Source organism: Echinops telfairi, unplaced genomic scaffold (genome assembly GCF_000313985.2).
Source record: "Echinops telfairi isolate 266 unplaced genomic scaffold, ASM31398v2 ScPeMD7_7421;HRSCAF=8459, whole genome shotgun sequence".
In the NCBI taxonomy this organism is placed as follows: domain Eukaryota; kingdom Metazoa; phylum Chordata; class Mammalia; order Afrosoricida; family Tenrecidae; genus Echinops; species Echinops telfairi.
In genome coordinates this window covers 4,052,335-4,066,361 of record NW_022111321.1, presented here as the reverse complement: position 1 = coordinate 4,066,361, position 14,027 = coordinate 4,052,335, and the positions used below count along the sequence as shown (strand labels likewise).

The 14,027-nt window shown below is 42.2% G+C and overlaps 1 pseudogene; it reads right to left on the bottom strand.

Moving 5' to 3' along the window:
• Window positions 1-268: 268 nt before the first annotated feature.
• LOC101663426 lies at window positions 269-13,789 on the bottom strand (annotated as a pseudogene).
• Between the last annotated feature and the right edge of the window lie 238 nt (window positions 13,790-14,027).

Sequence of the window (14,027 nt, the reverse complement as noted above, 5' to 3'; positions counted from 1 at the left end):
ATATAAATATATTTGCATATGTACATGTCTTTATCTAGACCTCTATAAATGCCCTTTGCCTCCCAGCTCTTTCTTCTATTTCCCTTGATTCTCCTCCTGTCCCACTATCATAGAGCACCCTTTTATGCTCTCTTGGAAAACCATTCATGCAAAAGGCAGGCTAGTAGGAGAGGCAGTGATCGCTCCGGGCAGAGATGACCAGTCTTAGACTTGATTCAATGAAGCTGCTCTAATGGGTAATGATGTCTTTCTTTGGACATGAGTGAGTCTAGATGTTGTGGTTAATTGCCACGTTAAATAGAGGGGCAGGTGGAAAACAAAAACGTGAACTAAGAAGTTTTGAAAACGTGTGCTGTGTTCCTGAATATAAGAAAAAGCATAACTCCACACTTTACAAATGCACCTCATCCTGACCCTGTGGTCCTTGCCACAGGTGTTGCATTGCTAAGTGATGGAACTCCAGAGTCATGAGACAGATGAGAATCTGCTTTCAATTTCCCAGATACTGACTCCACCCAGTAAAAACAGACGTAGATTATTTCCAATCAGTATTTGCATTTGTCAGCTCTCTGTTATGATTACTACATTAACAGGCCCATTGGGCCAATTGCATTGAGCTCTTCACAAAGGACTTCTAAAATGCATTTACACTTTTGTGTTCATGGAAAGCAGTCTGGCATGGCTATAGGTATAGATGGGCTTTAGAACTGCAAAGATTAGAGTTCTATCCCAACTATATCACTTAACAGCTCTTTAATTGTTTTAGCACTCACACAGATTCCATTTTTACTCCCAGAAACAAACACCAGAATTTATAGTAATTTACATAAAGAAACATTTGCATTTACATTCTTCAGAATGTCATACAATTGGGACTAAAATAACCACTTGAGGTAAATTTGAGCCTTTTCTACTTGAGAGGACCAAGTGCAGTTTCAATTTCAATAAGTAAACTTCTAAGATCTGGAAAAAATCGTCCTAGTGCTAATAAGAGAACTAGTCTTTTGATGAAAAGTATGAAGTTCTACAGACTTGTTAAAATCAATATAAAACAGAGGTGGGTGAGGCTTACATGTTTTATAAAGCAGCATTTTTAGATCAACTGCTTCATTTCTCCCCTCATATAAAAGAGTAATATTTTCTACAGAGTCGATTGCACATAGAAATTAAAAGAAACACTAATAATAAGTACAATTACTTAAATAAGGAATATTGAAAGTACCATGGTCTAATAAAAGGATACACCAATCTGTCTTGGAAGACGTTCGACCAAAGTGCTCCTTAGAGGCAAGGATGGCGAGACTTTGTCTTACATACTTTGGATATGTTGTCAGTAGAGTCCGGTCCCTGGAAAAGGGCATCAGGTTTGGTAAAGTGAAGGGCAGTCAAAAAGAGAAAGGGCCTCCGGGAGCTAGCTCAACACCATGGCTGCGACACTGGGCTCAAGCACAGGAGCGATTGTGAGGCTGGAGCAGCCTGGGCAGGGTCCGTGTGGTTGTGCATGTGGTTGCTATGGGTCGGCGGAACCGATGCGGTGACCCCTCACAACAGCAGCAACAACAAATAAGTAATTAAATTACTTATCAAATACTCCCTTCTTCTAAAACGTAACCCAGGGCCAAAAACATCTATCACTCTTTTCTTTTTACATCCAGCACTTTTCATTGCTTATGTTTGGTGGAAACAAAGACAAACCGTTCTGCCCTCTTTCGGGAACACTTTCCAATCCAGTCAATACCGACTACATGGTGACAGGTAACTAGGAATGGTGACTTCTTGGGGTCAAGGCAGAGAAGGGAGAATGGGCTCTTGGTGCTCTGGTTCATGTCCAACAAGACTATGATACGGCACAGTGGCCAGCACAGGTCACACTACACTGGACCTCAGCACTGGCCACAAACTCAGATTCTTCTCTGACGCTAGCAAATCAAATGAAATAACTTAGGTGGGGGTTTTGGGGGGGGGGTGACTTAAAATGGAACCCCCAAATTTTCAAAACCATGCACCTGACATTATTCTCCTTTCAAAAGTTACATAAAACACACTGTTTTTCAATCTAATAGCCCAGATAGTCTCCCCCCCCCCCACTTCACTTAGCCTACTGTGTAGCTACAGGTCAGACCAGTCTGCCTCGAGATGTAAACATAGGGGACAATAAAGCAAGTTAGTGGCATCTACATACATATTTTTTCTAGACACTACTGTTAGGTGGACATTTTTTAAAAGAGGAAAAAGAAAGGTTCCATCTTAGAGTCTCACATTTTGTGAATCCAATGCTAAGGTGACAGTGTGTGTAAGGGGATTTTGTTTTCAGTAAAGGGGAGCTGGGAAAAGATGGCATCTATCTCTTCTTCTACAAGAGTTATTAGATGGAGGGGGGCGCAGCGGGGAGGGAGGGGAAAAATGAGGAGCTGATGCCAGGGGATTAAGTGGAGAGGAGATGTTTTGAGAATGATGAGGGCAATGAATGTACAAATGTGCTTTACACAATGGATGTATGTATGGATTGTGATAAGAGTTGTATGAGCCTCTAATAAAACGATTAAAAAAAAAAGAGTTATTAGATGGTACATCCTCCTCAAAGCCCTTGATCTCTCGAACTAGAGCCTGCTCCAGGATCAATCACACGGCCTTTCTATTACGCTGGCCGCCTGCAGTGGCCAACGCATAGATCCAGGCTAGTTTGCTACTGCAGTTGTTGCAGCTAACGTCTAACACCGTATGGCAGCCAGTGAGCATGACCTGGTCTTGAACTTCACTGTACTGCAGGCTAACTTTCCTATTCAAAAGAAATGCTCAGCCAGAGGCACCTGTGAAACGAATGGACATGAGTTGTGAGTGGGCAGTTAAGATCATATTGCAGTTTGCACGGGAAAAGACACAGGTGCCCCAAAGGGTCAAGAGCAATTCTGCCTATTTGGGGAGGGAATGTTCTAAACACAGAAGACGCTGTGAGACCCACTGTTCTCTTGTTTCAGCTCTCGGCTGGGAGGAAGCCCCTGCCACTTAACTTTTTGACCCAAGAAAATTTTCTAAAGTTCATTTACCCCAGTTACCCTCTATTCCTATAGAATAAGAGAGATAAAGCAATACCAGGGCTACACAAGGGTTTAAAAAAAAAAATTTTTTTTTAAAAGAAAGAAATACCAGGGCTGTTCACTGTTAAAGTGATTTGAGGACAGGTCATTTTCTGTTGTGGGGGAGCTTTCTTGTGTATTGTAGGATGGGTAGCTGCATCCCTGGCCTCTGCTCAGTAGCATTCCCTCTAGTTTACCAACCCCAAATGTCTCCACATTGCTAAATGGGAGTGTGATTTTGCCTCTGGTTGAGAACTACTGAGATATGTTCTGAGAATTAAATGAATCAATACAATGATGCTTAGTGTAGTGTCTGTATATAATAAAAATGGGATACTTAGTTATTACTAGCATAATAATGTGTGATTGATAACCTATAAAAATGAATAAAACTCAATATAATTTTGCCATATTTCATGCTTTCTAATTTGTATCAAATCACTGCATGTGTACCTACTGGCTTAAAATAACACCAGTTACAACAACTTACAGCCATCAAGTTGAATCCAATTCATTCATAGCAACTCTGTAAGACCGGGTCGCACTGGCCCTGTGAGTTTCTGAGACTATTAAGTCTTGACTGAGTAAAAAGACTCATCTTTCTTCCAAGGGGTGGCTAGGAGTGACTTGCTATTTGCAGCCCAATGTGAAACCATTCATCCATCACCAAGCCTCCCTAATGCTAGTCATAGACATCTCTTGTGTTGTGCCCACCTTTAGATTTTTCTCAGCCCTCCTTTTAACTCCAATCATTGTTGTGGCAAGTAGACACTTCCGGGGGGGTACTTTACGGCTTCGCAGAGGATTCCTGATGGGATCAAATACCAGATGCCACAATAACTATTGGTTTGATCATCCATGGGTTGACGTCCATCCCTCCCTCTCTCACCCTTCCCAGTCTTTCTCTCCTGTTCTTCCCAGTCACTTCCCAGAATAAACCACCAACTGCAGACCTTTATCTCAGGTTCTATTTGGGGGGAAAGTAAGCTAGCATAACTCAGTAAGAGAAGAGACTTTTTACTCAACCAAAACACATTCAAACCTACTGTGGGCCAAAATGAGGAGCCCGCATGGCATCATGGTTAGAAAACGGGCTGCTAACTGCACAGTCAGCAGTTCAAAATCACCAACCGCTCCTCAGAAGAAAGGCAGGGTTTTCTACTCCCGTAAAGAGCTACCGTCTCAGAAACTCCCAGGGGCAATTTCATCCTGTCCCCTAGGCTCGCCGTGAGTCAGAATGGACTGGTTAGCATTGAGATTGGTTTGGTTTTTTGATGGGCCAAAGCATTGCTATATGAACTTTATCAATGAGGAAAAATAATTTCAAGATTATCCAAAGTCATCCTACATGTCAGGTTTTTTTGGTTATTCTTCTCTCTGGCTGCTGCTTGATTTTAATTATTTTTATTATGGAAACCTGCAAGCACAGACATGCTCACATCCACTAATTTGTTGTGTCCATATCCATGGTGCCTACTAGTACAAAATTAATTCCCCAGGTGTGGGAGTAGATGGTTGGAACACCTGTCTTATTAGTGCACTAGTGGTGTTGTTATCTTTGGGAGTTATTTCAACCATACTTAAAGAAATCAATTTATTTTTATTAAATTTTTTCTACTTCAAAACACATCATCCCTTGAAAGACAGGACAAAGAATTTATGTAAACCTGTGACCAAGTTTCACCAGGAAGCATTTGACCATATTTGCTTTATCATAAATTTTTTCTTTATCTTTTTTTCTGAACCATTTTCAAGGATGCTGTGCATGTTCTACCCTTAACTTTAAATGTGTCTTTAAGAACAAAAGCACTTTCCATGCTCTTACATAACGTAAGACAATGATCAACATCAGGGGGTTTAGCATGGATTTCAAAAAACCGATGGCCGCCGAGTCAATTCTGACTCATTTTGACCCTGTAAGACAGAATGAACTGCCCCTGTGGGTTTCCATGGCTATTCATCTTTATTATGATCATCTTTCTGCTGCCTGGTGGCTGTAATCATTTTACTGGGGGCTCGTACTAGAACTCTTATCACAATCCATACATACATCCATTGTGTCAAGCACACTTGTACGTTTGTTGCCATCATCATTCTCAAAACATTTTCTTTCTACTTGAGCCCTTGATAACAGCTCCTCATCTTCCCCCTCCCTCCCCCACCCTTCTTCACTCATGAACCCTTGATAATTTATACATTATTATTGGTTTTTCATCTCTTACACTGTTCAATGTCACCCTTCACCCACTTTTCTGTTGTCCATCCCCCAGGGAGGGGGTTATATGTAGATCATTGTGGTTGGTTCCCCCTTTCTACCCCACCTTCCCCGTACCCTCTTGGTATGGCTACTCTCACTATTGGTCCTGAGGGGTTTATTTGTCCTGGATTCCCTGTGTTTCCAGCTCTTATCTGTACCAGTGTACATGCTCTGGTCTACCTGGATTTGTAAGGTAGAATTGGGATCATGATAGTGGGGGGAGGGCAGCGAGGGAGGAAGCATTTAGGAACTAGAGGAAAGTTGTATGTTTCAGCATTTTTACACTTCACCCCGACTGTCTCATCTCCTCCTCATGACCCTTCTGAAAGGGGATGTCCAGTTGCCTACAGATGGGCTTTGGGTCTCTAGTTGAGACTGCTACGTGTTCTAACACACAACAGTATTGCTGGCTAAAATCTAGGAAGACACCACGCCAAATTGTTAGTGTATCGGCCACTTCGGTCTCTTGGTTCAGAATGTACTGAACCATTTTTTTCTAGTACATCCAGAAAAATGATAGTACTGCCAGGTCTTTAAAGAACCAAGAGGAATTGACCGTCTCCACTAAAATCAACAATAAAACCAGCATTTCTTTTTTATCTCTTGTTTGTTTGTTTGTTTCTTTCTTTTTTTTAGTATCTTAGGACATAAAAACCTGGGACCATAATGTTTCTCTGGTTAAGTGGCAAAATTTAAGGAATAAACTTAAGTAAGCAAACTTTTCCTCAAGTATATTGAATTTCTCACAAAACTGTCTGTAAATTTGAGCTCAGCATCATAACCAAAATTATTCATATAATAAAACATCACTGGCATATAATCATTTTATCTAATGTTCTAGTAAGAAGCCCTGGTGGAGCTGCTGGGTAAATGTTGGGCTTCTAGCCACAAAGCGGTGGTTAAAACTGCCAGGGCCATTGCAGAAGAAAGAAGAGGCTATCAGCTCCTATGAAGATTTTCAGCCTCACACCCCTACACAGGGTTTCTATGAGTCAGAATCGACGGATGGCAGTGGGTAGTGGGCAATGTTGCAGGAAAAAGGAAGGCAAACAGCTTGGGCCGGTTTTAAAAGGAAGAAATGAAAGCGGAAAAGGAGCGAGAGAGGGAAGGAGAAATGGTGTCAATAAAGAAAGTGGGGGATACAGGAAGACATTCGTGTGCTCTGATAGAATGAGTTCTACCAAACGTTTAAGGAGTCCTGATGTTGCAAAACGGAGCCCTGATGACATAATGGGTTACCCTGGGGCTGCTAACCACAAGCCAAAGCTGCAGGGGGACGATGAAGCTTTCTAATCTCATAAGGGTTTACAGTCTTAAAAACCCATGGAGGCAGTTTTAGCCTGTCCTTTAGGGTGTTTCTGAGTCAGAATTAACTTGAGTTTGATTCAATATTACAATATTACCAGCTGTTCCAAGGGAGAAAGATGGGGCTGTCTGTTCCTGTAAACATTTACAACTCAGAAACCCCATACCGTCAGAACTAACCATCAGAATCAACTCGACGGCAGTGCATTTTGGTTGGATGCTGCAAGTGGTTAAGCAGTCAACTGCTAACCAAACGTTAGAGATTTAAACCAGTTCTACCCTGTCCTGTAGGGTCACTATGAGTCAGAGCCCTGGTGGCATAATGGGTTTCACATTGCTCTACTAGCCTCAAGGTAAGTAGTTGGAAACTATCAGCTGCTCCTCAGGAAGATGAGATTTTCTACTCTTACAAAGAGTTATAGTCGTGGAAATCCACAGGGGTGGTTCTATCCTGTTCTATCAGGTTACTCACCATCAGAATTGACTCAATGGCACTGCGTTTAGCTTGGTGTTAGAGAACTCCACTAAGAGGAGAAAGAACTGACAATACGCTTACACCCAAGAAAACTCTCTGGGCACAGACCTACTCTGTCACCTGGAGTCATGCTGAGCCACAACTGGGTGACCCTGAAAAACTGAAGTCAAACACATAAGGAAGAAAGGACACCAGTTCTATCGGAACTCTTACAGAAAATAGTGGAGAAGGTGGTCCCTCCATGCTTTCTACCAGAGTAAGCCTCACCAGACCCAGGCACAGGCATTGCGAAAAAGACAACAGCAACCAACTGAACAAAAGCCACAAACGACAGGCCAGTATCCCTCTTGAACATTGATGCAAACATCCCAAACGAGCTATGAGCAAAAAGCTACAAGACCTTGGCTTTGGAGAGAAATTGTTAGATATAGTTCTAAAGACACAATTCATCAACTGAATCTCTGGTAACTTGGATTTTATAAAAATTAAGAATCTGTTCTCTGAATGACACTGCTAAGAGAATGCAAAGACAAGTCACCTACTAAAGAAAATATCTGCAAAACACATATCTGATCAAGAACGTGTACAGTAAGCCCCCGAGCATGAACATCCAGTTTACTGACAACTTACACCAGTCCTTTAATCTTATGTCAGTTTGCCATCATTTCTAAATGATTGAACCCGCCACTCCCCCCAAAACACAGCTCACTGTTATTGAGTCAATTCTGACCCATAGAGACCCTAAGAAGAGAGTGAAACTGCCCCTAGTGGGTTTCTGGGCCTGTCAATCTTTCCCAGAACAGGAAAAGCCTCATCTTTCCTCACAGAGTAGCTAGAGGATTTGAACTGGTAACTTTGGGGTCAGCGATCCGAGATGTAACACATTACGATACCAGGACTCCCTAAACCAAACTTGACTACTACCCACAACAAATTCTCCATCTCCTTCACCATCTTCATTTACTGCACATCCACCTTTAAAATGATGAAAAAAGCTTCCAGCTATTTTCCATGCTAAACAAACCAAAACCAAATCCACTGCCTTTGAGCTGATTCAGACCGAGGTAGAGTGGACCTTCCCCCCAGGTCTACAAGGCTGTAATCTTTACGGAAGTAGATTGCTACCTCATTTTCCCACAGAGCCCAGCCATTGGGTTAGCAGGCAAGCACTTGAACACTGCACCTCTTGCGTTAAAGTAAGGCTCAATTGGAACCATATGGCCCTATTTTGAAACCGACACGTTCTAATTATAACAAAACTGTGGGTAACACTGAGAAGAATGTTCATTGTGCTCATGAAGAATTTGTAGGTAGGGGGAATTGGGGAGTCCTCAGTGGATGTGGGAGAGGGAGGGAGCAGTAGAGCTGATTGTGATGATGTACGCACAACTCTTTCTAGAATATGATATGTGAATATTAAATCAAGAATACTTCTTTTAAAAACGCAGCAACATGGAGAACAAATGAGTGGTTGTCCGAAGATGAGGCAGTGAGAGAGGCTCATGGTATTTCTTTCAGGCAATGAAAATGGAGTTCTTAGATGCTTTCCCTCACTTTTAATTTTTAAATAATATTTTATTGTATTTTAGGTAAAAATTTACAAAGCAAATTAGGTTCCCAGTTAACAATTTTTGTACAGATTGCTCCATGAGGTCACGGGTAATCGTCACAATGTACTGCCATTCTCCTGATTTCCAACGTGTTTGTCCTTTGGCCATTGGTTGAGCTTCAATGCATCACTCTGCTTTGGTGAAAGGGGGGATTATTTGGTCCCACCCAGGTGACTGTTTAAGAAAGCATGTAACTTGCAGGTGATATTGTCTATTTTATAAGCCAGTCTACCATTTGGGTGAACGATGACTCCGGGAGTGGCTTCAGGTCAAGTTCAAGGGGTATCTTAGGGCGATAATCTTGGGGATTTCTTCAAGTCTCCATTGGTTCTTGAAGTCCAGTTCCTCTTAACCTTTTAGAAACCAGCTCTGAGCCTGGATTAAAAGGTTATTCCTGATCAGAGTCTGCCTTTATTTCTAGGATCATCTCTTACCCTCCAGACCTCCTACCCTTCCCACCCCACCAGCTCACCCTTGCCCTCTAGTCCAGAATGACATGCAGTTTCTCTAACCTACCAGATCCAATCGCTCCTATGAACTTCTGCCAAGCTCAGGCCCATGCTCATGCCCACAACTCTGACAGTAAAAACTCCAAATCGGACCACTGTCATCAAGTTGATTCCAACTCAAAGTGCTCCTATATTGGGTTGGAAGCTGTACGTATTTAAGGGAGCAAGAGAGATACCAGGTTAAAGAGTTTCATTTATTTGGCATTGATCGGCATTGTACGAATTATACGGCAGTAGCAAGGTGACGAGGAAAATGAGATTGCCAATGCTACTATATATATGCTGTTCCAGTTCAGTTGTGGTTCCATAGACACAGATTTAATCTCAAGTATAACGTCAAATAACCGAACAATAATTATAATTCTGCCCACTCGACATTGAGGGCAAGAAAGAAGGGGGTGAGAGCAAAAAGAGGTGGAGGAGGAGAACGCACTTCACTCAGATACGTGGTTAGATACAGGGATGGGTTGAGATGAGAGAAACATAAATAAATCGTTGACTACACACGAGAGAGCCACCTAAAAATAAAAATACTTTATTTTATTTTTTAAAGTACTTTATGAGGGGCTGACCCCAATCCCAACTACTACATGGACACTTGCCCCTTCCCCCATAAAATTTATTTCAAAGGACGACATTGAATCTGCAGCTCCGGGAGAGGGCCATATCTGATTGGAGCACACGGGAGCAGATGAAGGGGGAGGAGGAGGGAGTGGAGCACATCCTGGCCCACCAGGCCTTGAGGACGATGACCCCAATCAGGCCACAGAGAGGACCACATGGCCGGCCCCACTATGAGACATGATGCCCCTCACTGACCCATAGCCCTACAGGGGACAGCACTGGAGACACAGTGTGGGAATTGCGCTCAATCTGATCCCACCACACCGAGGCAAAACACTAAGGGGGTGCAAGAGAACAGCAAGGGAAAGGAGCAACGAGTTCCCCAGGGAATGCTGAAGATGGACTTTGGGGCCAGGGTGTGGTGCCCCAACAGACTGGACTGGAAAACACTCCTAAAGGTCAACAAACGATCCTTGAACTAACTACAAGGTTTTCTTTCTTGTTGTGTTGTTTTTTTCTTTGTCAGTGGTTTGTTGCTATTTTTGTTTTGTTGTATATTGTTGCTTGGTTTTGCAAAAAAAAATAATAATAATAAAGTACTTTTGACATTAAAAAAAAATGGTTCTTTCCAAATGTGGTGGTTATACAATTTCATGTCAACTTGGTAAATAGAGTGAAAGGGTGGAGTCTAGCCTGTCATTCAGGTCACAGCCTGATGATGCCTCCTTGTGGGCATGAGCTTCTCATGGGGGTTCTGGGAACTTCATTTCTTCCTCCCTGGAGGTAGGACACAAACCCTCTCTGCTTGACCTTCCTATTGAAGAGCAACATGGAGCTACACTGATGGCAGCCAGAGCCCTGGAGATGCATCCACTGCCATTGGATCCACAGGACTCTACCCACCAGCCTGTGATTGTCCTGCATTCGGCATCATTGCACGTGCTGCGTGAGTCAAAAAGGAATTTGTGGACTAGTATCAGACATATGGGCTAATATCGGACTTAATAGGGACTCGAGATGGACTGGGCTGGGATATTTTCTTAATGTACGATAGCTCTTTGATACAAAGTTCTCCTACACACGTATGAGTGTCTCTGGATTTGTTTCTCTAGTCAGCCTGAACTAACACATCAAATATCTTTTCCATTTAATAAGTTGGCATAATATAAAATTCAAGTCATATAAATAAATAACTACCAATAGACACATAATATAGCACAAGAAGAAAAACAACCAATCAGCAGCCTGTTCTTTTTTTAAAAATTATTTTATTGAGGGCTCATACAATTCTTATCACAGTCCATATATACATCCATTGAGTCAAGCACATATGTACACCTGTTGCCCTCATCAATCTCACAACATTTGCCCTCCACTTTAGCCCTCAATATCGTTTTCTCATTTCCCCCCTCCCTCCCCCTTCCCCCTCCCTTCTGAACCCTTCATAATTCATAAATTATTATAGTTTTGTCATAAGTTACACTGTCCGACTTCTCCCTCCACCCCCTTCTCTGCTGTCCATTCCCCAGGGAGGAGTCTAAGATTCTTGTAATTGGTTCCCCCCTTTCACCCGGCATTCCCTTCACCCTCCAGGCCTCGCCCCTCTCACCACTGGTCCTGATGAAGTCATCTATCCTGGATTCCCTGTGTCTCAAGTTCAGCAGCCTGTTCTTATTAAAATAGTATTGAAAAGTCAGTATCACCATTTTTAGTTCTGATCATTATTATGACTATTGCTCAAATTGTATGGCAGCCTCTAATCTGTTTGCTTGTAGTTTACATAATATGAACCTATTATGTTTATTATTATTATATTTTTTAATGTCATTTATATTATATTACCATACATGTAGCTTATATTGTTATAAACTGTTATATATGTTATATATATTATCTGTTATATATTATAAATGATTATAATAAACCTATTATGTAGTTCACATAATATAAGCCTATTCTATAATAGAAGAAGAATTCTAAAGCAAAGATGTCTTAGATATGAAGGTAATCCCAGGATGACACAATAGCTAGACAGGATATGGTTGATATTTAAGAAATGATAGATGAATTCTAGTGTCCCAGGTTTAGAAGCCCTTGTAAGGAGAAAACCCTAAATCCATGCTACAGTAATACTGCTTAAAGTGCTTATGTATAGCTTATTCATAGCTACAAAATTCCTTGACAATGTTTTTTTTTTAATTCTTTCAATTTCTCAGATTAGATCCAAGCTAACATCTCCTGGATATGACAAACTTGTTTTGATCTCTAAACTTCTGTTCCTATAAAACCAAAAACTTCTGGTTCTATGAAACCAAAAACAAAGAAAAACTTAGAAGTCCCTAGTGACCAGCTCAACTGCACATATACACACACCTCCCATCTCCATTTGCTCTAAGCCAAAACAGATGTCGTGCAAATAGGCAATGGGGCATGCACCACAGATGACTTAACCCTTGCATCAAAGTTACAATATCATGTTTCGCAAACCCGAAAATGGGAAATGTGCACAGTTTCAAAGAATTCTTAATTGGGGGGCACTGAGAACATCCAGGACCAAGGCTGCAGTAGGCGGGGACCTGAATTGCTCAAATTGTATGGCAGCCTCCAGTTATCTGTTCGCTTGTAGTTTACATAATATAAACCTATTAATAACAGAAGCATAATTCTAAAGCATCCATCACACTCTGGAGCCAGCACTGTCCCCAGTCCCTTCATCACTGAGAATGCAGAGATGCTGGGAGCTCATGAGATGGTGAGGAACCCCGGTACCAGACGGCTCACTGCTTAGAGACTAACCCAGAATCCTTGATAACTCTTGCCAACCGCATCTTCCTAGGGACTGAAACCTATTTGTGATACTCCTTGTAAGTAGCTGTGATCCTGCCCCAAACCACATGGCCTGGAAGTTACATAAACTGTCAACTTGCAAAGGGGTGGTATCTAGCCTGTCAGTCAGGTCACAGTTTGATGACCTCATTTGGAGGCACAACAAAGATAAACAGCTCACTGGAGGCCAGACACACAATCTCTCTCTGCTACACATTCCTGTTGACAAGCCACATGGAGCTACGCTGTTGGAGCCAGAACCCAGGAGCTGGAGAAGCCATGTGGACACCCACACCAGTGCTGAGATGCTTCCACCACCATTGAATCCACAAGACTTTCCAGCCACAGGCCTGTGACCTTCCTGCATTCAGTGCTATTGCATGTATTGCATGAGTCTGAAGAGGAATTTATAGACTGGTATCAGACATATGGGTTAATATTGGACTTATGGACTTGATCTGGACTAGGTGGGATGTTTTATTAATACACAAATACTCTTTGATGGAAAGTTCTCTGTTACATACATATGAGTCTCCCTGAATTTGTTTCTCTAGTCTACCCTAACACACCATCTGAATCCACAGGTTGTTACCCAGCTGCCCCTGTCACGTCCACCTGCAGATGATTGTACTTTTCTCACAAGATCACCTGCTTTTAATCTGATGCTGGTCTTGTGCAAGGTCCCTGGGGTCTTTAGATATCATGATAAAAGCTGCCGGCAACAACGTGTAGAAAGGTAATGCCTAGAGTCAACACACTTTATCTAAGCCTTGCTCAATCTTGGCTCTTCCTTCTTTCAAGTGTCCAGGAACATAGATTCCTGCCCCAATGTTGCATAAATGACCAACCCAAATTCAGAGTGGTGAAGAAAATCACCTATAGTAAGTAGCTAATGACAAGTGAAATGTGTGACTAGGTCATGGGTGGCGTGCATCACAGTTACAGCAAAGCTCAGTCTTACTGAGATACAGAACACTGTCATGAAAGAACAAGGATGTTGGGGTCAAGTTCTGGGCAAGCTCCTAAGTCTGTCCATCAGTTTTCTTCCCTCTAAACCAGAGGTGATGCTTACATTTGCTTTCTATAGCTGCATAACAAATTACTCCAAGCCACAGGACCTAAAGCAACAAATACTTACCATCACATCGTTTCTGTGGGTCACGCATAGCTCATCTGGAAACTTTTGTCTCCAAATGTCTCATGAAGTTGCAGTTAAGATGTTGGCCAGGCCTGGGTCCGATGTGAAGGGTCACTTTAGGTACCACCATTTCTAAGCTCACTCACTTGGTTGGCAGGATTCAGTTTCTCAAGAACTGTTGAACTGAACCCTTGTTCTTTTCCTTACCAGCTGTTGGCTAGAGACGTCCCTTAGTATCTTGCTACAGGACAGCTCAAGTCCTATCA